The 27,185-nt window shown below is 39.2% G+C and overlaps 1 long non-coding RNA gene across 1 annotated transcript in view; it reads left to right on the top strand.

The window, feature by feature from the left end:
• Nucleotides 1–11,450: 11,450 nt before the first annotated feature.
• The window catches only part of LOC128849024 (uncharacterized), a 123,563-nt gene continuing 107,828 nt past the window's right edge, over nucleotides 11,451–27,185 (top strand). The window contains exon 1 of the long non-coding RNA XR_008447149.1: nucleotides 11,451–11,598. This is a non-coding gene — a long non-coding RNA (uncharacterized LOC128849024). The remainder of the gene's footprint in view (nucleotides 11,599–27,185) is intronic.

Here is a 27,185-nt window from a genome sequence, read left to right as displayed (position 1 = left end):
GAGGAGACCCAGGCCCTTTAAATCACTGCCAGAGAAGCCAGTCCAGTCCGGCATGGCATACCGGCTCTTGCCGCTACGCCATACCGTACTGTACTGGCTTACTTTCACTTCTGTTGTTCACACACAGGGTAAACCGTAAGGATAAGCAAAGCAAGTATCTGCCTTAGTCTGGTGCTATATTAGGGACCCACAATCTAGTGTAAGCTCTGAAACTCATAGGCTTTCAAGCAGCATGTGTCTGTAGGTATTAAAAATAACTCTCCATCAGAAACTATCCCTCTACCTCCAGCGACATGGGGCCCTTCTCTTGCTTGGGGCCCCTCTTATCCTAAAAGTGGGTCTACTAATGTGTAATCCTCTCTGGAAATGGCAGGCTACATCAGGATGACCATTTGCTAAGATGACTGTTGATTTCTTAGAACAAATTGCAAGATTTAAGATGGAAAATTTGTACTGCTGGTATTTTTTTTTTTTAAATATTCTTTTCTTGGGGGGGGGAACGAGATTCAGAGAGAACAGTGCACATTATTGTAAATATCTAATGCTTTCAGTGATTTTATTAATCTTCATCTGTAGCCATTTGCAGATTCTTATCTCAAGAATCGGGTTTACCATTTTAGTCCCAAAATGGGGTTGGTGAATTATTTCTAAAAGTATATTTGGATTCCATGGAATTGAAATATTTCCTGTTCACACTATTGAACTTACTTTTCTAGGTGAATGTTTTTGAGGTACAGATCAAATATGCTGTAAATTCTTTGGTTCTCAATATTTGGCATTACCAAAGTATGATCAGATTTCTTATCTTTGTTCCAGCTTACAAAATGCCTCGGTGCTTTGTGCAACAGATCTAATTTGGAAAAAAAATCACATAATTTCCATGTTCTAGCTACACTGAATACTCAGGCTGATGTGGACCAGCAGTTTTTGCTCCTTAAACTACAAAGCCTTCCTGTCCTTTCCTATGATGGTTGGAAAAGCATTTACAAAGCCTGTTCTACTGGGAAAGTGATGGGATCTTCTTCCCAATTTGTCAGATGAAACTAATATTTCAAGCTTCCAAAATCCAGAATTATTGTATGTCTTTCCATAAACCCCAGATACCAGAGAAGGCTAATAATTAACACAGAGATGATTGAACTGCAGGTTTTGAAATAATCAATCTTCTTGCTTCCTTTATGATATTTTGCTAGCCCAATCCTAAATAACCTTGTCCATCCTACCTTTAGACTTGTGCAAAAAACAATATGCAAAGTAAATACAGCACACCTTCCCTTTTCTAACGGTCTTCTTGGTAAATAGAAATGTCTTGGTTTTTCTCCAAAAAGTATTTGTTGTTTTGCCAGATTAATATCTTAACATTAGGAGTCTGGGGGGTGGGAGGGGGGCTGATTTATAGAAAAAGATTTGAAGTATTATAGACAGACACACACCCCTAAGAGGAGACTGTAAGGGACCCAATAATAGGTCAGATGGGAAAGGAGTTATTTGGAATGGTGGGTTCATACAGGTATAGGGATAATCCTTCACTGAGAATGGGGCAGACTGCTGACCTTATCTGCCCGATGATTTCTAAAAATGGAGATTGATGGTCATGGCATAAATGTGCAGACAGAAAAATATGCACCTACATTTCTGTGGGCAGTCACCACAACTGTGCATGCTAAGTAAAGTTAAGGCCTCCACTTTTTAACAATTTGTTCCTAGTAAGTGCTTTCCTTTAACTCTGATTTCTTGAATATTATAATTCCTTCCCATTGGACACTGAGAGAAATCATCCAAAGACTGGATCCATTATAATTAATGGAAATGGGAAAAGAGTTCATGGGTCCTAATTGTGGCACTAGTTTCAAATGTTGATATTTTTACTCTCTGCCTAACCCTATCCTGCACTCATGGTACCGTCAAGCCAAATATGAGTTCTGCAACAAGTGGTCTGTTAATCCCAAAGCTTTTGAGATTAATGCTGTCAAAATGTATGGCAAATTTGGACTTCTTGCAAGCTGAGCTCATGAGCTGTCATCACACACAAACCAGTTGTTCTATAAGTCACATTCTGTAATGTACTGTTCATTGAATGACATGTTAATGTTCTGCTTTCTAAATGTTGTTTTGACATTTAAATGTTCAAAACCATCTTGAGTTAATTAAATATAGAGACTTCTAAGTGAACTGAGTGTGGTGCAACTCATCATCCAGTTACCCATAATTAAGAATTTAAAAAATCAGTGAATAGTAATAATAAATAATGTTTATGATAGGAAGAAAATTCAAATGTGCTGTCCAGCCGCATGGTGATGTTTCTCTCAAGCTGAGTTCATACATGAAAGCCTTTGACGTTGTTTTATTTAGTGAGATATTGTATATTTATTGGCATTCACTCACTGTAGGTTTCAGGTTAATAAGCCCTGGCTAACAAACAGAAAATTCTGCATGATGTTATATGTTGTCCAATGCCAAATAATCATGGGATTGTGGGATCAAAACTGTAAAACCCAAAATAAATAAATAAATGAGAGAGAGAAACAGAGGGTAAGAGAGACAAAGAACAAGCTATTTTCTGTAACTTGTTATTAAGCTTGTCAACAACGCTAAAAGAGAAATAAATCAAATGAACTGAGAGAAGTCAGCATAGTTTGATGTTAATTGATGTTCCATGCCAGTTGCCAGAGATGACTGTGTTTTAAACATGTAGAAATCAAGGATGGGCAAGCTGGGTAATTCACTTATCTCTAACACAGTTAAGGAACATTGTTTTAAACTATTTTGCCTGCATGTTTATCACCCACAGCAGTTTTATTTACTCCTGGAAATATTAAATGAAAAACATCTGCTCCTTGATGGTAAAGAAAACGATGCTTTCTTTGCAGTCTGAATGCAGTTTTTGTGTGTGCTAAACTAGAAAGAATGGCAAGATGTACATTTGCTCTTCAAACCTGTAGTTAGGAAAAGTTGTTGTTGTAGCAAAAGCTTGTGAAGGTAAAGACTCCCTACAGGAAAGGAGTAACTTTAAATCCACCACTGCCATTGTTGGTACTTAATACTGATCTCTTTGTGCAGAGTTTCAGGGTTTTTTTAGCAACCAAGCTATCTATCCTTTTCTGAAAAACTTCTATATAGTAGCAATAATCAAACATTATAGTATTCAGGTATTGTAAAAATAAAATATCAACCAAAGTACCTTAGGTATTTTTTCAATTAGAAATAGACTAAATGATGGGTTTTCAAACAAGTAAAGGAAAAAAAAGGTTGTGTGCACAAAATCTGTTCATACCTAATGTGCATGCAGCTGGGTAATTATGCATGCAAATATACTTGGCAAGCAGTTATTTGAATTGTGGTTGCATGTCTAGTTTGTTTGAAAATAGAAATAGGGACATGTACTAATGAAATAATTCAGATTTGGTGGGGATAGTTTAGAGAAGAGGCAGAAGGTTAGGAGTACTGATGTGATAGATGGGGATCTCGTAATATATGGTTAACATCATTCATGTGAATTTGAGGGTGGTGGTATTTGGGACTTCAAGATGGGTTTTGGTACCATATAGCTTATCCAAAATCTGGAGGTGCATTGATAAGTAGATGATTATCTTCAGGTAAGGAAACTAGGGGCCCAACTCCATATCTGTCTATTCAGTAGCAGGGGCTGTGTAACCCAGCCATAGATCCACTATGCTCAGATTCCAGAAACAATGGTCTGTCATGGAGGAAAGCCGAGTCCATGTTCATATCAGGGCTATTCACCCTCTCATAAATCCCTTCTACATTATATATAACTAACTTACACAAATGTGGGCAGGCCAGAGGGGTCTTGAGCCTATACTTTATATATCGTATCTAAAAGTTGTTGTTTATGTTGTTTGGGGCAATAAATTAATGCATCAAGTTCTACAAAACTTAATAATAATAATAATAATAATAAAACCACACACTCCTGAATTTATGGAACCTGGAATGTATGATCAAATCTCAGGGGGTGGTGTGCATGACATATGTTAAATGTCTGAGAAAGATTCGTTATTTATAGTGTTCACGTTTTTCTAGCTGCTTAACAAACAAGTCCCTGCCCCAAAGGTTTTTTTTTTTCTCTCTCTCTCTTCCCCAACCACTACCACCTTTTCCGTGCACGCTATGCAGAATTATTCACCCTCCATCCTCCATTTTTCTCTCCCACCATCATCCTTCATCCTGCTCTTCCCATTTCAGCAACTACATTTGATTTTAAAATATGTTCAAAAACGACAAGTTTTTACTGATGAGTTTTTGATGGAAAACTGGAAAATTTCATTTGAAGTGTAGCATTTTCTGTGAACATTTTGACTGAAAAGCAATTTTTTTGGTCAAATATTTTGATAACAAACACTTTGATAATTTTTAACAAATACTATTTAGACCCTGATTCAGTGCTATGACTAATGGGACTTACCATATACCTAAAGTTAGGCACATGCTTAAATATCTCACTGAATTGGGACACAGAAAGACCATGATTGTCTGGAACCCAAGGATAGATTACAGTTAAGGAGACAAAAAGGAAAGCAAGGAAACCGTTTTTAAGACTAGGAATTAGTCTACATTTGGAGAACATCCTCTTGTTTTCAAAATCATTTCAATATTATCTTAAAAACTGTCAGTAACGGTATATAAAATATTCCAGTTCAAGGAACAGAAGAGAATCTTTCATAATTAAGTTTCTTTCTTTTACAATTTCTCATTTTTCCAAGATCAATACTTCAAAAAGCGATCCACAGATATTACCATGAATATTTACATGTAGTGAATGAAGGGAGAGCATTTGTAAATCCTTAGCTTTTTTTAATTAATGCCAGTCTTCAAGGTTTTATTTCCTAGTGATTGATAATAAAAAGGTTTCTGTGTGACATGGTGTCCTTTGCAGCATGAATCGTACATGACCATAAAATTGTAAGCTACATCATTATGGCTGAGTGTATTGTACTAAATGAGCAGGTACCAGAAAACAAAATGAATGTTTTATGTGTTCACTCAGCTAGATTCAGATAGCACACAAAATCTGCCTCTCAGAAACAACCATACACTCTAATGTGTTTTTAAAAGTTGTACAGTTAACCTGACTCCAGTCTCCATTATTAACAGAATGATGAACACAAAAGAATTAACTTAATGTGAATGTAGTTATGTAATAACCGACTATGGTCCTGATTCTGCAATCGGATCCATATGAGCAGAAACTTGCCCCTGTGGAGCCCCATTGATTTCGGTGGGGTTCTGTACAACCATAAAGATCTACTGGCTGAAAATTTTCCATCAGAACTGTTTGTTTTGAGGGGTTTTTTACAGAAAATTCAGTTTTTGATTAATTGAAAGATTTTTTTTTAAAGTGTCGGCATTCCATAGAAATCAATAATGCAGAGGCAGATTAGAAAAATATGTTGTGTTATTACGAGTTAAGCTCACATACACAAATGAGATGGAGAAAAGTTCTGGCTTGGTCTAGAACTCAGAGTGGGATTTGCTGACAGTACAGTGGCCAGACAGCTGCGCTCCTGGGTCTGTCCTCCTCCTTCCAGCTCCCATTCGTCATGATCTCCTGTATGTTCATTGGTCTGGTTCACTCTTTCCCCTGCCTTGATCCCATGCTCTCAGATATAAAATGAAGGTATTTCTGATCAACTACACAGCCTAATCTAGATTTTCTGTTTTTGTGTTATTGAAAGAAAAATACTTTTTAAAATTCTTTATCCTTTTGCATCTCTGTATTTAGGAACATTGCCACACTTTGCAAGTAAATGCTGCAAAATTCTGAATGGGGAGTCACGTTTACAGCAAAACAGAAAACCACAGGCTCCCTAATCTATCCTGTATGGCATGTAGTCACTCTGGGTGCTATGTAGAATATAGCTATTAATATTCCCTCTGAGTGCATAGAAACAGATGCAACAATAATCCCTCAGATTACTTGCTTGACCTGCTAATTAAGTTTCACTGTTTACCTCTGGAAAATGCTGGGGTTTGCTCAGGATCAGGAGTACCCACAGTTTTTTCAAATTACCATGACTTAAAACCTCCCTAATCCTGAAAGGATTGATGAATGAATAATTGAAGAATTATATTGAAGAGATTTTATTTTTGCTGTGTAATCCCATCCGCTACAGCAGAATCCTCCAGATAGAAATTGTTAACTTTTCAGTTAATGTAAGTGGTTTTTAATAACGTCGTGTGTATCATCACTCCTTATTTTCATTTGGTAGTTGGCACTTCATAATTAGTACAGTCGCAAAAAACTGTACAATATTAACCCCTTTGTACTTTGCCTTGAATTTTGTAGCGTAGACTAGCACAGAAAACCTACTTGGACCTTTAAAACAGAGAGGGGGAACAGAATTAGCATATCATTGTCTCTCACCCCAAGTCGACATAATTAGCATATTTTTGTCTGTCTCCCCGAGTCTTGTTTTGCTAGGTAGGGGAGCTGAGAGGGACTGGGGTTTGTAAAGAAAAGCAGCCTGCAGATGAATATACATTGTGGTATGTATTGAAGCAGAGGTATTAGCGAGACCAGGCTAGGCCAGGATGTTGTGAACGCCAGGCCTGGAACAATGGTAGAGGAAGTGAGATAGTTTGGCATGTCATTTGTCCTGCATAACCTAAAGAGAAAAGAGGACAGAGAAATGCCATCTTCTGCACCTCTATGTATTTCCATAGGGCCAAATCCCAGTACCAGTACAAAGCTGAAATAAATACAGGGCTCACCAAGGGAAATAAAAGGTAGGGAATCCTTTTCACCTGTGTAGCTTGGGGGGGTTAGCTGGTGGAACTGTGTAAGTGCAGCTCCACTGGGCATGTCCCCTGTTCTGCTTCCAAAGATGCCCTGCACAGTCTCCCTCCAAAGAGGAAATGGGAGGGAGTGATACTGTTTAGAGGGGCCGCAGACTGGAAATGTATATGGGCAGAGGTCCGGGCAGTGTTTTGGTAGAGCTCTGGGTTGCATGAGGATAGCTGTTGGACAGGTGATCAAGCAGAGGTCAAAGCTGTTTAGCTCAAGTCCCATTACAGAGAAGAAGGTTGTTAGCTGGAGGGCAGGACTACCCTTTGCACATACTCTCCCCAATGACCCCTGTACCCCAGAGCTCCTTCTTTTTGGAAAAAAAAGTTCAGGGTTCAGGTAGGACTTGTGGAGCAGAAGCTTAGCAGCCGTTGCAGATGGTGAGGAGGTGGAACGAAAGAGGCTGCAGGGGTGGAACATGGGGGGGAATAGGGAGTATCGGAGCACTAGAGATGGATGCTTTTGCATCTGGCTGCCCTGTAGCACACTTGTTCATGCCCTGGGCAAATTAAGGTACATGTATATATACTGTAGGCATGTCATTTGTAGCTAGCTTTGATCTTGCTATCTCAGATCCTGGAACAGTGAAATGGCGGCAACGTGAGCTTCAGTGCAGGTTAGCCCTGTGCGTAATGACCCAGGGTTCTGGGTACGTTTGCAAAGCCTGCACTGCTGCAGCTTCTCTGTTCTGGGACCAGAGCTAGCAAGACTAAAGCTAGCCCAGGTATTTCAGCTCGAGCTGCAACTACACCCAGTAATTGCAGTCTACACATACCTTTAGAGAGGAATGATGGCCCTTACAGAAGGAAAAAAAAGGTCTCCCTCAGGAAGAGAGAAACATTCTCTTTAGGTGACTTCAGGCAGTGATTCCCTATACCCTCTTGGATGGAAATGCAGCCCAGTAAAGATGTGTGGTAGTATTGTCATTCCCAGGTATGCAAACACAATCTGTGTGATTGGCCTAAAAATCATGCATTGTTTGTTTGTTTGTTTTTTAATAATAAGTGTGGGGGGTTGATTTGCCTTCTTGTTTTTGAGGCTTTAGGAGTTACATTTTCAAGCTGTCCTGAGCAACAGGAGGGCTAGACACCTTTCTTTAAAGTGGAAGTTGAGATTCTACTGTAGTCCCTTGCTTCAGGGGTGGGGGCTTTAAGAAAAACATCCAAAATCATGAGAGTTACTCAGATAATGAGACCAAGTATCAGAGGGATAGCCATGTTAGTCTGAATCTGTAAAAAGCAACAGAGGGTCCTGTGGCACCTTTGAGACTAACAGAAGTATTGGGAGCATAAGCTTTTGTGGGTAAGAACCTCACTTCTTCAGATGCAAGTAATGGAAATTTCCAGAGGCAGGTATAAATCAGTATGGAGATAACGAGGTTAGTTCAATCAGGGAGGGTGAGGTGCTCTGCTAGCAGTTGAGGTGTGAACACCAAGGGAGGAGAAACTGCTTCTGTAGTTGGATAGCCATTCACAGTCTTTGTTTAATCCTGATCTGATGGTGTCAAATTTGCAAATGAACTGGAGCTCAGCAGTTTCTCTTTGGAGTCTGGTCCTGAAGTTTTTTTGCTGTAAGATGGCTACCTTTACATCTGCTATTGTGTGGCCAGGGAGGTTGAAGTGTTCTCCTACAGGTTTTTGTATATTGCCATTTCTGATATCTGACTTGTGTCCATTTATCCTCTTGTGTAGTGACTGTCCAGTTTGGCCAATGTACATAGCAGAGGGGCATTGCTGGCACATGATGGCATATATAACATTGGTGGACGTGCAGGTGAATGAGCCGGTGATGTTGTAGCTGATCTGGTTAGGTCCTGTGATGGTGTTGCTGGTGTAGATATGTGGGCAGAGTTGGCATCGAGGTTTGTTGCATGGGTTGGTTCCTGAGTTAGTTGTCAGATCATGAGAGTTAGCTCCTCTACTTGCCTCTCTCAGACCTGCAGTATTGCCAAGCCTGTGGGTGGTAAAGGATGAAAGTGAGAAGTGATCAGGGCCGCCCAGGGGTAAGGGGGAGGGCAAGTGGGGCAATTTGCCCGAGGCCCCGGGCCCACAGGGGCCCCCACAAGAATATAGTATTCTATAGTATTGCAACTTTTTTTAATGGAAGGGGCCCTTGAAATTGCTTTGCCCCAGGCCTACTGAATCCTCTGGGCAGCCCTGGAAGTGATGAGAAAGGAAAAGCAAGGTATGAGCCCACCTAAGGAGTCCACTCGTCCCAACTCCATCCCTGCCAACTCAGGCAACTGAGACTATATTTGCGTGTTCATGTAATTCACCGATGTGGATGTGTTACAGGTGACTATAGCTTATAGATTATACAAGTTGTTACAGCCACAGGTAGGGAGCTTTAACTCAAGCTGTGGCAACCCCTACTTTTTGCTCTGGACATCCCTGGTTCAACCCCCTGGCATGCCAGTCAAGATGACAGCCATCACATTTATAATCTAAACACATTCCACTTAGTATCATATATATTTATAGCCAAGAACATAAATCGATGCTGTTTTTTAAAAAATTCTCTACCACTTTCCTGAAAAGTTTATCAGATGACTTTGGCCTGATTTTTAATGAACCATGAAACCCAAGGAGTTCTGCCTTGTTTTTGGTGCTGCTAGGGAAGTTTCTCCCAGCACTCACATTTCTGAACAGACTCTTGCCTGTCTGAAGGACTGTGCTATGTGGAATGATACAACGTGAGCAAAGTAAATGTGGCATAAAAAAGATACGGAATAAAAAGTATTGTTAGCAGAGCAATGTAAGGATTTGTTTACCATATACAAAACAATCAGATTTTGATTTTCACCCTTTATTCATGTTTTCATGAAACTCACTTTTCTTGCTTCTGGTGTAGTTTTGTCAATTTCACTAGGAATCAAGATCAGTTTTGACCAAAGAAAAATTCTCTTTTGGCTGTAAGTGAAACTTGAATATCTGATCATTTGACCAACCTCTGTACTACTTTTTCATATCATGTTTCTTGGGTGCTTTTTGTTTGTTTGTTTTATCACAAACTTTAGTTTGATACTTAAAAAGAAGAGAAGCTTTCCTCTGGCTGTCATACAGAGGTGCCTTTTACAAAGTGACTCGTGTCCTGTGAGGGACACTCTCAGGAAGGCAAATTGAATTAGGAGGAAAAGAGATTCAAATTTACAGCAGATAGGATTGTAATTTGAAAATTAAGGGGTTTGTTCTCTGGTGAATACATGCACAGAACTCCCATCAACAGTAATGGAAGTTGTGTGCATGTAGATGGAAGATTAGATCTCTACCTTATTATAACAATTTTATTATGTATATGTAAGTGTTTTAAATACATGTATACGTGTAGTGTATATAATATACATTTATACAAAACCCCTCAGTGGTGCTTGACTTTAGATTCTGTGCATTAGCTATTACAGTAGTTTGACACAAAGGTTGCACAGGAGCTGTATGTGTGATTAAATCTAAGGGGTAGTATAATATTTGTGATAATTTATCTTGCTGTAATACTACTTTGTCTTCTCAACTTCCCTATTTCTCAAATGTATAACTGTGTAGTAACTTCTTTTCTGGCTCTCTAACACAATCAAAACCTGTACTTCAGACACTAGGGATGCCTTTGTATGTATCTTACTACTTAGTTTCATGTATTTTCAGTACCGTTGCTTATTACTTTCCAATTATGAAAGATTCAAAAATGCCTGCTGTTTAAATAATCCTATATTATTTGTATGACAGTAGTGCCTAGAGATCAGGACCCCATTGTGCTAGGCACTGTACAATCATATAACAAAGATAGTCCCTGCTGGGAAGAGCTTACAGAAAGGGCTTATTCTCTTCTGGTTCAATTGAGCTTTCTATTTGGTCCTGTAGTGAAGTTGTAATGCTTGATTTCTGACATGACATAAACATTATTTTCTGACCAATTCCATGACACTAGACTGACATTAAAAACAGGATTATGATATTGCGACAGCATGAAAGAGGACAGTAACACTGCAGGTGTACCGTGGGAGATGAGGGTTGTAGGCACAATCGGCAAATAGAGGAAAGGCAAAGTGTAACCAAGAGCCCATTGTTGGTATTAAAAACAGGAACTTTAAAGGTTCTAAATGTATATTAACAGGATTTTAAAAGTGAATTGCTAATATAATCACCACATCTTATTGAGATCCAATATCAATGTGTGAGAGCATTTTCTAGAACTTGACCTGAAGTCTCACCAACACTGAGTCCTAACCTGGACTGAGATTTGTGTGTTTAAAGACAATTTTATAGTCCCTTGATTCCTCTTCCTTTTGGCTGAAGCTAATTAGCCACTCCACATTTCTATGCTGTTTGTTTAGTTTGTGGTTATGCCTTGTTTTAACTATTAAAACAATTTCCACCAGCTGCTTCTGGCAAAGAGGGGGAAAAAAGAGCTAGCGCAAAACCAAATTGGAGCACACAAAGGCCCTATTCCTGCAGTAAATGTGTGGAATCCCACTGAGCTCCATGTGGTACTGTGTGGGTGCAGGGGTCTGGGCTCTAAAGGGTTGTCTGTTTCCATCTCCTTCATGATAAGCCGCAGTGCTGCATTCTGAACACCAGATGGTGCTGTGTGAGGTGTGGGGTTGCCAATTTTCACAATTTTTGTGCGGAGTCTTGCAGTATTCGGTGATATTTCCTAACACCCACGGTCCTGCAGTGACGTGAATATGTGAGAATATCAACTTACTTTTTTTTAAAAATGAAAGTTTCTAGCCCTCAGGGTTGTGGAGAAAAGCCTGACAATGTGACGGGAGTGCACCAGAACGGTTCCAAAGCCAGAAGGTAAAAAACAAAACAAACATATTTTGAAGTCTTGTAGCTAAAGCCATTTGCATGATTTTGAGGGCACTTGACTCATGATTTTTGTGGGGTTTACAGTTGGCAATACATAGCAGGACTTTTAGTCCCTCTCACTGGACCCAAAATGGAGTTCACCAGCATGTTTGCTCCTAATTCCTGAGAAAATTTAGCCCACAGGGGAAAAAAGCAATACTCTCTGAGAGAACTAGACCATCTTCACCATGGGTGCCCTGCAATTGAATTTTTCTTCTCTATCTTTTCTCATAGGGCAGTGAAGAGTTTTAATTAGGTTACATATCTCTTTGTATTGACTTTGTAATAGCTCTCCCCCTCGAATTTCCCAGGTTTTGCACTTTGACCTGTGTGGAAGTAACAATGGCCATATTTTGTCCTATTTATTTTCTGCCATTCTGCTCTGTTACCAGCTGAGTGAATGCTATTTCTGTACTTTCTTAATAAGAGTGTTTTGTGCCAAAGGTTTTAAAGTGTTTTATTTTAATGTCACAGATGAGTAAATACTTCAGTGTGACTGACAAGCTTTAGTAAATTCATACAAATTAGATATACTAGCTCTCAGTAAAATAGATTTTCTAAACCTGTTTTGTATGAGAGGAGGACAAGTGGCTAATGATGGTAAAATGCATTAACGTTCTGGCAAATAAAGTAAAACACTTAGGGCTAAACAGCGGTTTTGAGCCAAAGCCCTTTGCGGGGAGGGGGTGAGTTTGGAGACATACCACCCCAGCTGTAACTCCTAGAAAGTGTGCTACAAATAGGGACAAAATCTCCTTCATCACAGGGCAAGCCTAGCAGCTGTGCTTCCTGTTTACCAGGTTCAGGAGGTGCTCCATGTGCCTGCCCAGCTCTGCTGGCTGTGTCAATGTGGTTAGAGGCACAGCTCTCCCCTTGACCTGCTCTTTTAATGAGGATGGTACTGCTGGAGGCATTCACTCCCCACAGTCCTTGCAATCAGATTAATGTAAAGCCCATGACTGTTCCACGGAACGGCTACTCCCTCATCACTCTGCCTGGTGTATTAGCACAGGTAAAAGCATATTAAGCCCATTAAATACTAGAGATGTACAACAAAGAAAAGGGATTGTTACAGATACAGATCAAAAAATTTCCTTATTCTAAAAAAGAAAAATTGAATGTATGGTATAAATGTTTAGATACCTTGGTGCTGGGCACCTTGGAATTACCTAAGTTAAACAGATGGGTCATACTTTTTGAAAGCACATGAAGCATGGATGGATAGCTTTAAGTTCTCTCCCAAACTCAGACTTAGTGAAAGCCTTATGAAGGTTTGCAAACCTTTCAAGAGAGCCAAAGCTATCTAACCAGCCTCTCCCCATTGTTATATTTGCTTTGTTTGATGCAGGTGTCTGTTATGTGGGAAACGCTCAGCAGAGCCTAGAACCTCTTCACAACCACATCCTTCTCCCATGGCAGCAAAACTTCTTCAGCAGCTTTGTTCCCATGGTGTCCCTGTAAACTGCTGCCTTCAAACCTCTCAGTGAGTGGAGGAGGCAGCCAGTTCAAGATCATGCAGGGTTGAGAGGGTCCCAGTTGTGGAAACGTGACCTACTGGCGCACTAGCAGAAGGGCTTCCATAAGATGGAAGCAAAGCAAACCTGCCCTGAGTCTGTTTCCATGCTCCTTCCCACACCTAGTAGAAAAGAGGGGATGATCTAGCTCAGTCATAAAAATCAAAATGACATTGTTAACAATGCACCTGGGACTTAATATAAGAGAAGTCCATATCCCTTCTCCCAGGAGAGGATGCAGGGAAAGTGGAAAAGCAGCCATGTTATCAGTGTCTGGGTCTAGTGAAGTTGTACTATACACAGCTCCCCAGCAGCAATGAATGTCCTCTTTTTCAATGCTGAAATACAGAAGCCAATGAGAGAGAGACAGAGAGAGAGAAGAAAATGATCCAAATTAATAAAAGGTCACCCCCACGCTCACCCCAACAGAATGATGGGGGAAGACTTGGTGAGGGGAATCAAGGACAGAAAGGCAGCATGGTTTAGGAGCTAAAGGGGAATCAAGACACCTGGGTTCTTTCCAGGATCTGTTCCTCCTCTGTGAACTTGGGCAAGTCACTTAATCTCTTTGTACCTCTGTTTCCCTTTCATTACTTTTCCGTCTTGGAAACTGGAAGCTTTTCAGGGCAGGGTTTGTTTCTTGCCATCTGTTTGTACAATGCCTAGCCCAATGGTGGTCCTGTGTCTAGGTGCCTGTGGTATTACAACAATAATACCTGTAATACCAACAATAATATACTGCTGAAATATTTAAGGGTTGAGCATTACTAAAGACACAGATTTTCGTGACATTAATTTGTCATTCACATTTGCTTCTAAGATGAGCATTTTTCTTAAAAATAACACATTTTTAAACAGCTATTCTTAAAGTTAAGAAAATCTCTTAATATTCTGCAAGGATGCAAGTAGGGGAATAAGTTTTATTATTAAAATATGACCTAATCAGAAAAATACAGGATCCTTAAGGAAAAAAGTGATATTAACAACACAATCTTTTAGTTCTCTATTAAGATATGTGTCCTCTAGTGGAAGTGCTACCCTACTGTTCTTCTTTTATAAACCTTTGTTCCCTTCTGATGCATATTAAGCACCAGATGAAAAATTCTGTTTGTCTGTGGTCTAACAATGAAATACCTTGTAGGAAATGAAAAGGTCAAGGTTTCCCTGTCAGTGATTTATTATAAACAGTGCCGCCTTCTTTTATTTCCTGATACTTTGCATTTGGATTAGTGATGATACATCACCAGCTGCTAGATAAAATATGAAGTTGGGAAACTATGGTCAAATATTTCTGTTAAGGAATGACCCTGTAATCAGCTCACGGCACACACAGGTCTCACTTGATTTATCAACCCAAACCTGTGGTTCTAAAAGGGGATGAATTAGTTTAAAGATATCTAAGGGATAATAGCTAAAGCCAAAAGCGCTGTAGGAAAACCGTTTGTCACCAGCCTGCCCTGCCCTCCTTAATTGCAGAAAAATTGAGAGCAGATACCTTAGGCACCTTACATATAAATCACTGGTCAAACAACCAGCTATGTATCAAGTGGTGAGTTGCAGGCCTTTTTCTTTTGCTCTTTGTGGGCAAAACACACATTGTTTTGACACTAGGCACCAATGCAATCTAATTTGTTTAATTTCCTCACCGATTTCACTTTGGTCTTCACCGTGACTTTGAACATTTTCTTGGGTTTTTTTGTTTGTTTGTTTGTTTTTCTTTTTCTTTTTTTTTTTTTTTCATTTCCGGATTCCACTGCATTTTAAATATCACCTGATGCAGATTTGCATTTGGGGAGGACTATTCCTAGTTTTATAGCCAACAGTTCAGTAAAGGAAGTCTGCATTTGTCCTGCATCTGTCGCATATATTTGTGTTTTGTAATGCATGTTAGAAAGATTTTTGCCTATGAAGACAATGATATCAAACAAAATAAAGATCTGCACACTGCATTCAAATTGCTAGGATCTAATTCTCCAGTCATTTATGCCAGATCACTACTTGTCCCAGTCCTGCATAGACCTATGCATCTGTTTCACTTTGCACAGTGTGAATAGTCCCATTGGCTTCACACCTGCATAGAGAGATTACAAAGATACACTGTTTTTAACATCATTGTGACTTCACACAGTGGGTGTAAGAATTTGCAGGATCAGGGCTTCACCCAGTTTTACTTCAGTGTATCTCTACGCAGCATCTGGGAGTGAGCTTCCCAGCTTGGGTTAGACACCTGTGCTAGCTTCACTCATGAACAGTGCAACATGAGTGGCCACCCAAGTTCAAGCTTGCCTGAGCCCGTGGGCCACCACCCATGCCACAATGTCCACACTTCTATTTTTAGTGCTCTCTCGAGCGAAGCTAGCTCTATCTGTCTAACTGGGTTGGAAGGCACGCTGGGCTGCCATGTAGACATACTAATTGACATCAGAATCTTGCCCTCTAGTCTATATCAGGGGACAGTTAAACACTAGTTCCATCAGTGAAATCCATACATTCAAAAACAACTGCAGTAGTGACTAAAAAAGCATTGTAATCTCTCTCTCTCTCCCTCACACACACAAGCAACCATGAGGCTTCATAGAAATATGAGTCAAAGAAGAGTAATATGTACTTGTATTTCTCTCTAACTTTTTCTTCTTCTGTCCCCCTACTTCTAATCCCTTTTTACCCCTCCCCCCATACAGTCTTGTGATGATACTACATAGAGTTGTGAAATTGTCATGCAAATTTACAAAACCTATTCATACCTCTCTCCTCCATTTACCACTTAGATAGCGTGGTGGTGAGCTTGATATAAAATCCTCTGCCCTGGTCTTGCAATCACTTAAATGCATCAATTCACTCACATGAGTACATCCACGGAGGCACTAACTCAGGAAAGCACAGGTTTAGCATGAGCTTGAAGTGCCGCCTTCTGGGTTGTTCAAAAATAGCCTCCGGGAGTTAGGCAAAGTAAGTAGAACTTTACATGGCTGTATTATATTATCACTATATTTATTAGTTATTATTGTGATAACTTTAAAGCAATATATGTCAAAAGAAAATTGAATTCAGTTAAGAAAATAATTGGATGGGCCCCTTAAAAATGTTTTTACATCGAGCAGGCCCAAAAGGAAGAATGAGAAGTCAACTAGCCCAGAGTATGTTAATTCACACAAGACCTGACCAACAGGGAAGACTTGTGTGTGTTTTGTGACTTCCACCCATTATTGCTGCTGATGTGTGCTTAGTGATTTTTAGTGTATCCTCCACTCTCAGTGCATGGAGATGAAGGCATGTAGCTCAGATCGCTGCATTAAGATGAGAATCCTTTTAAATGAATCACAGGTGCACTATGCAATTTTGGTTGAGAATGTATGTCCAGGTTCTGTAAGTGATAAAGGAATCTGACTTCATAGAGCATTTTTCATATCAGAGTATCCCAAACCACTGTACAGATGAACCAGTTAAATGCTGGTGGAGCAGCAGCTGTGTAGGTAAATGTGGTGCATATTATGTACTCAGCAATAGTTTACATGCAGCTATGGACAACAGAAATAGTTTTTTCTTTTATTATGGAGGGTCACTTGGATGATCCCATTCTTTTTGAAAAGCACACTGCGATTTCTAATTCCACCTGGATCATCACCAGAGACAGGCAGAAAGGGCCACAGTTTAATGCTTCATTGAAAGGATGAATGAATGATTGTTGGATGATTAATGGCTGGTCTGTGCTGAAAGATGACAGCCTGTTACAATGGAGATAGTGAACGTAATTTTCTCCCTACTGCAGGTTCCCTACTGCAATACTCCCACAGATTGGGCATTTTATATGGTAAAAGATACAGTGCAGGCATTGTCAGTGCTTGTCCCCTCCTCACCAAAGAGGTTGGGTGTGGTAAAATACACTATTCTCTTCTGGTTTTGTAATGAGCTGCTGTTTAGAGGAACTCAGCAGAGATTGCCAAATTAGTTGGCCTAAAAGCAAATACAGTGTCTAGAAGAAGGACGTAAGAGTGGGCAAAAAGATTCCTTATCACATATTCAAATATTTGATTTCCATACCTGGTAGCATTTAAACCCTGTCCCTCTTAGAGTATCCAGAGCTTTGAGACCTGTAGACATGGGGTGCTGGGAACTAGGTACTGAACCCCCAGTCCTGAAGTAGTTATAACAACCAAATGCATGGCTTACACTTTCAGCACCCCCACTATAAAAATTATTCCAGCACCCCTGCTGCACATTGATGGTCCACAGCAGGTCAGTCTGCTGTCCAAGCCCCGAAGTGTCCTTAGAAAACACTGCATGATAGGGGAGTGGGAAAGGAAAGCTTATGTAAACTGAGCTCCATTTCCAATGGTCCGTTCTTCCCTCTACATCACCTTGCCCCTTGCTTGAGCCATACATCCTGTAAATTTTCCTAAAGTCCTGGAGCTGTAATTAGATCATTTGTGTAATAAACTTATTCTAGATCTTGAATTTAAAGCTAGAACTGAATGAATACTGCAAATAAATTCACAAATATTTGATTGATTTTTTTTTTTTAAATGAATCCACTTTGGCACTGTTTTTGCCCTTTGTGGGTTTACTTTCCTGGAACATTTGTTTGGTCATGTTTTACTGATACAAGTAATTACAGAAACCATTTCAGTTGTATACATTACTGTTACCAAGAAACAAAATCGTAAATTCTAATACATGGTTGCTGTTGCCAGAAATGCTTGTACATTCAAAAAACAATACCACACGGCTTCTCTCACCAGTCAAAACTAAGAAACATAGCTAGACTTTAGAATAATGCTGTTCAATAGTCTTCTGTTGAAACTTTTCTTTGAGAGAAAATTGAGTTTTTGACTAAATATGTTTTTACAGAAAATGTGTGCTTTCCTAAAATCATCAGTTTGGGGAGTAGGGTACAGAATTTTCCAGCTACTGAAAATATATATATATATATTTTAAGTTCAGGTTTTGTTTTTTTCTGTAAAGTGGGAACTTTCCATGAAAAATAGACTCGATTTTTTTTTCATTTGTCATTGTCCATGGGAAAAAAATATCAATTCTCCATCAATTTTAGACTTGAATGTCAAGAGTTGAACATTTAGCTGACAATCAACCTATAGATTAGAGTTTTAAAATGGGCTGAATACATTTGATTAGCCAAATAATGCTAAAAAAAATGGTAACTGTTCCTGGATATTCTCTGAGCAGAAAGACAGTAAGTTTATCCAATAATTTTCTTACCAATTATTCCTTAGCCTATTTAAACTGTAATTATAGTGCTTATAATTATATAATATAGCTCAATGGGCCAGATCCTCTGCAGGTATAATTAAGTCAGTAGAGCTATTCTGATTTATACCAGCTGATGTTTTGGCTCAATACTGTCAAGGAATTTTGGTAGATAAACTTCCGTGTTAAGAATAGTTCTACAAGCAAACACAGAATCATAGGACTGGAAGGGACCTCAAGAGGTCTTCTAGTACAGTCCCTTGCATTCAAGGCAGGACTAAGTATTATCTAGATCATCCCTGACAGATGTTTGTGTAACTTGCTCTTAAAAATCTCCAGTGACAGAGATTCCACAACCTCCCTAGGCCATTTATTCCAGTGCTTAACCACCCTGACAGTTAGGAAGATTTTCCTTATGTCCAACCTAAACCGCCCTTCCTGCAATTTAAACCCATTGCTTCTTGTCCTATCCTCAGAGGTTAAGAAGAACAATTTTTCTCCCTCCTCCTTGTAACAACCTTTTATGTACTTAAAAACTGTTATCATGTCCCCTCTCAGTCTTTTCTTCTCCAGACTAAACAAACCCAATTTTTTCAGTCTTCCCTCATAGATCATGTTTTCTAGACCTTTAATCATTTTTGTTGCTCTTCTCTGGGCTTTCTCCAATTTGTCCACATCTTTCCTGAAATGTGGCGACCAGAATTGGATACAATATTTCAGCTGAGCCTAATCAGTGCACAGTCTTGTGTCTTACTTTTCACACTCCTGCTAAGGATGTTTGCTTTTTTGCAACAGCATTACACTGTTGACTCGTATTTAGCTTGTAATCCACTGTGACCGACAGATCCTTTTTCACAGCATGCCATCCTAGGTAGTCGTTTCCCATTTTGTATGTGTGCTACTGATTGTTCCTTCCTAAGTGGAGTTTTCCAACCAGTGATGCACCCACTTTATAGTTGCTCCAGCTAGGTTAGAATTTCCTAATTTGTTTATGAGACGGTCAAGTGAGACCGTATCAAAAACCTTACTGAAGTTAAGATATATCACATCTACTGCTTCCACCCTATCCACAAAGCTCATTACGCTGTCAAAGAGAACTACTAGGGGCTTGTTAAAATATGCTGGTAAAAATGACTTTTCAACCAAAAGAAAATTTGGTCATTTTTGACAAAAGTTTTTTGTTTTTTATTGCAGAAAAAGAAAACACACAAATACAGAAATAAAAAGGGGGTTTGGGTTTTTGAAAGCCAAAAAAAAATATTTTTGGTTTGTTTTGATGAAAAACTGAAATTTTCCTGGGGAATGCTAAACATTTTTTTCAACATATCCCTTGAAAAATTATTGGTATTTTTTAATATGCGCTAAATAAATTCCTTTTAAAAATTACATATGTATGCAAATACTTGTATTTGTTCTTTGAGTTTAAACCATGGGAATATGATTGCATCATTTGCATATTAATGTTTACAAAAGAGTTCCTCTGGACAATATCAATGAGTCAGTGTGCATGTTGCAAGCCAGATTATTCTATATGGGAATCTTAATAAAACATCCAGATCCCATGTTTGGATACTAAACTTGGCATTTTAGGTGACTAAAACAGCTATTTGCATGTCTAATTTGAGCATCCCAATGCAAGATTTAAATGTCCTAGTAAAGTGACCAAGTTTGTAGATTGAGTTCACCTTAGCCTGATTCATCCAAGGAAGAGTAATCCATCCAGTTTAGGAGATCAGTCCTGCATTCTTTACACACCGGAGGCAAGAGTGTGCAGGGACTTGAAGTAATCTCAGACTGACTCCTATAACTCTCTCTTACAGCCCCAAAATATACCCTCTCTGCTCTCCCCTACACTCCTCCATGCTCTTTCAATACTCCCAGTTGATCTTTAGTCATTGGATGTGGCGTCATTCAGTTATCCCAGACAGACAAAAAAAAAAAAAACACACAAGGAGTCCTTGTGGCACCTTAGAGACTAACAAATTTATTTGGGCATAAGCTTTCGTGGGTTAGAACCCACTTCATCTGATGTATGAAGTAAAAAATACAGGAGCAGGTATAAATACATGAAAGGATGGGGGTGCTTTACGCCAGACAGTTCACATGCCATTTGCCTAAGGAAGAAATGTTTGTGATAATGGTGTCTGGCTTAGGAAGAGATTGTTCTGTCAGTATGTCTGTGTGTATATATGCCACCACAGTGGGACTTGAAAATAAATAAGTTTTTCCAACACTGAAGTCAAATGAAATTTTTCCTCCTTATTCCAATAAATAAAGCCCCACAATTCTGCAAATATTTGATCACATGCGTAACTTTCCATTAAATTAAGTTCCACATATTCTTAAGTGACTGCAGAATTGTGACTTCAGAGCCAAACCTTGATCCTTATTCACATAAGTATCCCAATTAACATCAATGGGACAAGTTGGAGTTTCTAAAGAAAGGAACGGAAGAGTTTGAATACCTCCCCAAAGTTGTACATTGACTAAATTGTTTGACTGCTGTTACTGTTATTTCTCAAATACTTTGTTCCAACAGATACCAAACACCAAAGAAGTGTTCATTAACTATCGTTGAAAGATGCTAACGTTAAACGTGATATGTTTGATTATTCAACTAGCTCCAGTAAGAAGGATTTCTTCTTTAATAGTAACTCTCATGCATGTACAACTGCTGAATATGCACTTTCTAAAATAGGTAGTAACCATATATCTGTCACTTTGATGGTCCTTGTTTACACTTATTTTAGTTCTACTTATTAGAGAGGAGGGACTTCATCTAGAGGCAAGAGATTAGTTCAATCTCCTTGTCCCATTCATACCTTGAACTCTCTGCTGAGATTGCTAATAAGACTGGAGTACGATTGTACTCACCATGAGAGAGATGTCAAAATCTGGGCCACAATATTCAAATATCTGTTGTCTATGGTCAAAAAGATAAAAGAACAATTGCCTGAGAAAAGGGTGAAGAATAGTTTGGAATTTCAGGGATTGTAATGGTTTAGTATATGGAATTGCCTTTTCTATGTCATCAGTTTGATTCTACCTGCCCACGTGGTCTAGATGAATGAGTTAGTGGTATCAATCTAGTTCACAATAATCTGGCCATTTATTTTCTGATTTAAATATTCTCTGCAATTACCACAAAAATTTACTGCACTAATTATCCTTGCTTTATTTTATACCCATAATTATAGGATTATGCTATGTTGTTTCCTTACTAAGTTGTTTATACTGCATAAAAACTCCTGCTTACTACATATATTTATTTAGTACTCTGCCTCTTAAGTACACTGTCCTGCATTCCCCTTTTAGATCTCTGGAGGCAACATGGATTCATTTCATTTGTAGTCTCTCCAGCTCTGAAATCTCTCTCCCATTTCTTCAGTTGAGTCTCCATACAGTTCAGTGAACACCAAAACTTATAAAACAAACGCAGTTCTAATGAGTTCAAAAAGGGGTTCATACATTCAGCAGCAATAAGTTTACACTCTACTTGAGTACCATTTTCTCTCCTCTGGTGATAATGCACTTCAAACTCATTGTTATAAATGTAAATATTTCATGTAAATGCTTTAAATGTTTTCATCTGATTATTAATGATTTACAAGCTCATTATTTAAAAAAACTACAAACGGAAGACTCATTGTAAATTGACTTAGCATCACCTTGACTTTTATGTTTAATGGTGAGACCCTGCACTTTACAGAATTTCAAGCAACTTTTCTAAGGAAACTCATATTCCTTTCAAGTGTGCTTTCTTAAAGTCAAAGATTGTGTGGCTTCCTCAACTATAAACTGCCTTGAGAATTTCAAATCTAGCCATCAAGGGGTTCAGCTACTACAAATGGCTGAAGTAGGTTAAGAACAGACCATCACCATATCTCCAGTTGAACTGTACTTGAAACCATTTTTAGTTCAAAATAGATATTCTCCATTCCTGGCCCTACAATAGTTCCCTGACCAAGCTAACCTGTCTATTGTCTTCAGACATCTGGAGACTGGAGCATCCTTCTAATAAGTGCAAGGAGAGGGTGATATATTCTTTAGCAATTGGAATCCAGGTATGGCACATGCTATATGATGTTTGACTATAGAGCAACCTGTAAGAGCACAGCAGAAAGAATACAAATCTTGACGCCCTTCTTCAATTTAGCACCACAAAACTAAAGGGCCTCCTTAGAACTGGGAAGAGGCAGTTTGGGGATTGAAGAGAGCCATTTCGAGTCAGAGGAGGAGGAGGAGTTATGCAGATCAGGAAAAGTAAAGAATGGGCCTAGAGAAAGAGCAGGACAAGGTTGGTTTGGAAAGAACAGGATGTAGAGAATGGGCACCAAAGGAAAAAAGTCAGAAGGTTTGTATAAGTACCCAAACTTCATGGTGAAGCTGGAGAAAGAGTTTTCCAAACCAAAGCAAACCATCTAATCTTATGCAGTTTGCGTATCACTAATCGATGCTTCTGAGACGCTCCCCAAGATCAACTTCATTTATCACATTTGGCTCACTTCCTAGGACTGCATTAAGGATTGTCTGTGACTGGTTGTTCAACAAAATTAATGAGATAGCAGTTCTGTATTCTGGAGCGTGGTCTCCCACCCACCCCCATGGTTTAACTGAACTGCTATTGCATTGAACAGCTGAGTAATTAGAATATCCCATAATCAATGTTCCTTCCTTTCTGAAATCCCTTCTTATCAGTAAAAATATTTTGTCAGTGAATATCCCAATCAAAGACCTATAACATCTACAGCAGGTCAAATTAGTTGCAGCAACCATTCCTCTGTTTCTCTGCTACCTCCAAAGACAAATAGCTATGTGCCTGGTCTCTTTGGAAGTAACTTGAAGTGGAGACTTTTCAAGCATTTTCTAAATTTAAGCACTGAATTGGTTGAGTTTAGGAGATGGATGAATGAAAAGGCAAATAAGTCAGGGTTTGATTTGAGCTTTCAAATCCACAATGTATTAAATAATAGCATCCCATTTTAACAAGTTATGGCAATGCTTATGATTTGGTAGGCCCTTTCTAAATATTAAAGAAAAGATGATCACTACCTGAAGATCTCCCAATCTAGGGAGAGACAAACTAATAGGCAGAGATTAGGGGCAGGAGAAAGTTAACAGAATTACATTATTTTCTTCCTTTCTTCAAGTGTGCAATTATAAATTTTTAAAAGAGCAACATTGAACTAAACAAGTGTGTGTGTGTGTGTGTGTGTGTGTGTGTGTGAGAGAGAGAGAGAGAGAGAGAGACACACACATTTTTTGTCTCTAGCTTATAATTTATGTACTGTCCCAATGATTAAGGATTCCAGTTCTTTGTAAAGTTTCATAGGATGTCTTTTCAACTACCCAGATGCGTTGCAAGGCTTGCTGTAGAAAATTCCACAATGTGTGAGAATGGGTTATGTATGGTAATCCCTAGTTCTTGGAACATACCCAGTGGAGTCAGCCTGGTAGACATTGAATGGCAGAGTACTTCAGTGCCACCTTGTGGAACCAAGTTCAAGTCCTTATCTTGTTCCAAGCTCTCTGGAATACCATGGAATGAATCTGCCTACTCCAGGAGATGAAAGAGCTTTTGGCTTTGCTTTGCACTTTGCTAAGGGCAATGTTGTTGGGATCAGGAGGAATCCAAGTCTAGCCTGCCTTGGTCAGAGAGAGGGTCACAACATATGTGGACAGGTTACTACGGATGAAAGGGGCTAAAGAGGGGGAAATTGGGGTGGAGGGATGCTGGAGGGCCATTTCCCATATAAAAATGAACTCTTTTCTAATCTATTGGCCTATGTAACATTGTTAAATACACACATCATATTGAGGAGGAAATGTATTCAGCAGCTCAAGGTATAAATACTGTAATACTTAGATTTAGTCATATTAATAGTATAATTGGAAATATAATGGGATGTTGTATGGTCAGTCTTCCCCAGTGACAAGGCATAAATAAATATTTGAGTTCTGTTTTAGATACTGAAAATAGAATTGCTCATTATGGTTCAACATATACAAGTTAGCCTCGCCCTCATATTTCCCTCAAAATACATGAGCAAACAAAGCTGGAGACATGGGTGATGATGAACTGTCTTGTAAGCTTCTTCTGGGAAGTGGTGGTTGCTGGTGCACCTCTATGAATAAAGCGGCTCTATTTTTTTTAGTCATATACAGCAACATTCTCAGAGGATCATCTTACTGAAGTGCAAAGGTTAGAAACCCAGGGAAATAGCTTGACTTTCTCCAAAGGTATATTACAAAGCCTCCTAAGCTATAATAATAGGAATCCAAAAACATGGGTGGGTGACCAATTATATTTAAATCTGGTCAACGTTTTATTTTATGTGGTTGTACTCTGGCTATTTTTTGACTTGTTTGTATCATGCTGGCTAAACGTTCCTCTCCAATTATACTTATTTTACCCCAAGTAGCTATTTAAACCAAGTAAGATGCTGTTTTTGCTGTTGAATAGAGGGACGAACTCTTCCATTATGGTTAGTTTTGTGGATTTTATTACCCACCCATTTATTTTGGTTTGTCCTAATCTATATTTATCTACGGATGACAAGACGAACTTGAAAAAAGAACATGTTTAAAGTTGCATACCAATTCCCAGGATATAAATCATACTGGGCTTTCAGCTCTTTCAAGCTTTCATAAACACTAGTCGCTGAAAGACTGAATCATATTTTTCTATGACTCGAGTTCATGTCAAACATTTAACTTTTAACTAAGGTGGTCAGTTTCCTGATGTGAGCACGTGATGCTCCCCCAGGGATTTCAGCTTTCTCTAGCCATCATCATAACAATTTTTCTTTTTAAAGACATGCACATAGTAAATTAGAATTGCGTTAGAGGCTTGGAAAGTAATTCAGACAACGGTGGACTTAGGGCAATGGTTAGCTTGCCAACAGAGTGGCGACTGTAGACTAAGAGCGGTCTTCTTGCATCTTTTTTTAATCAATATATTAGTCAAGGGATGCATCAGCCATGGAAGCCTATGACCAAGTCTTGATCTCCAGTTAGTGGGCTGGATCTCATCCTCGTACACACTAAAACCTACAGGAGGGGGTCTAAGGGTGCTCAGATAGAGTGATAAGCATGGTCTAAGAACCTATATAGAAGGTTGATGAAAACCAAGAAAGAATCCCCTTGTGGTAATCCCTCCCCACCCCCATTGTTCCTACCCTCTTCCTGGTAGCAGGACTTTAGGAACCTCCTCTAAAAGGAGGCAGGGGCTTCACAAAACAGATAATATAGTCCATTACTTTTCTCAATAAATCTGTGCAGGGCTGTTGAGGGAAAGAGTTTTCCCCCTTAGTTCTACCTGCACTCAGTACAGACCTGTTCTCGGCCCATGCAGATCACTTTCTGGGAAGGGGGACAGTTCCATGGAGGTGAACCCCTCAACATTCCTTCTCCCCTCCTCCCCCCCCACACTTTTCTGCAAGGGAAGGGTAATTTCTGTGCAAGGGGGATCTCTGTGTGCAGATAATGGAGCATGATCAGACCCTAAGCTGCTAGGAGGTTCATCAAAGCTACATTTCAAAATTGCAGGAACAACGTAAAGAAAATGGTACGTCATCTTCAGTGGTGAAAGTAGATTGAACCAGCAGGGGGAGCTCTCACCACTTCAGCCAATGGGAACATACACATGGACTAATTCAAGCCAGAGTGTACAAAAGGTCCCCTCTGCTTAAAGCAGAGGAGGGGTAGCTATTGACCACCATACCCTCCTCCTTATTTTAACTGCTGCCTTTCTCCTCTGTAGTCAACCAAGCTGAAAATTAGCCTGAGAGGTGTTTCCAGTTATTCCTGATTACCTTAGTTGCCAACAGAGGAAGACCCACTGATTGCCCATAGGATGGGCAAAACACCCTTTTTGGAGCCCTTCTGTAGAACTACAGATTGAGAAATATGACCATATGAACTAACATGTTTGGATAAAAAATTGTGAGACAACAAATTTACGGTTTATGGACACATATGCTATAAGTGTCTCTTTCCTGGACAAAGAGCAAACATCTGAGACCTGACGTCCATTCTGTTCGGTTTTACTAGTATCTAGATGAGCCACAGAATATGAGATTGTGCTCATGCAGCTGATCTGAAAACCTTATAAACTCCTTCGCAAAATACACCCCAGGGTTTATTTATACCTGTCAATAAGATTCCTGGGAAATTCTTCTCAAGATCTGCATCTGTTCATATTTTTCAGATGTTTATGAACAGATGCTGCTTCATCTTTATTACCTTGTATTGTGCAAAGGTCACTCATGAGGACTGAATCACATGAACACAGCCCACCGAAGTACTTTTTCAACTGATGGTAAATTCAATATTCTATTTCATTTAAACAGCATTAGCACATTCTCTTTGGCCAGAAAGATAGTAAGTAATAGAATTCATTTAAGGGCTTGATACAAAATCCACTGGAGTCAATCCAAAGAATCCTGTCAATTTAAGTGGACCCTAAATTAGGCCCTACGTAACTGCAAAACAGGAGCACATAATTTACCTTAAAAGATAGACCAAGGTATGAGATGCCAGTATGAGTCGATACCTGTAGATTCAGACATTCACATTTCTCTATCTGTAATTCTACTGACGGGCTCCATTAAGTTGATTTTTTCCCCACTTTTCAGTAGATCCAACAAATTCTAAATTGTCACCATAACCATTCTGGATTTGTTCTTTTGGGGAAGGAGAGAAATCTTGTAGACAAATTCAAGAAGAAAAGGGTCTACTTCTGTCTTGAGCCTTGATAGAATAATTTCATTGTCTTTTCCTCAGTGGGGAGGGACTCAAGCATAGGTATGTCTTAGT

This window comes from Malaclemys terrapin, chromosome 14, assembly GCF_027887155.1.
Source record: "Malaclemys terrapin pileata isolate rMalTer1 chromosome 14, rMalTer1.hap1, whole genome shotgun sequence".
NCBI lineage: Eukaryota > Metazoa > Chordata > Testudines > Emydidae > Malaclemys > Malaclemys terrapin.
This window is presented reverse-complemented; position numbering and strand designations above follow the sequence as displayed.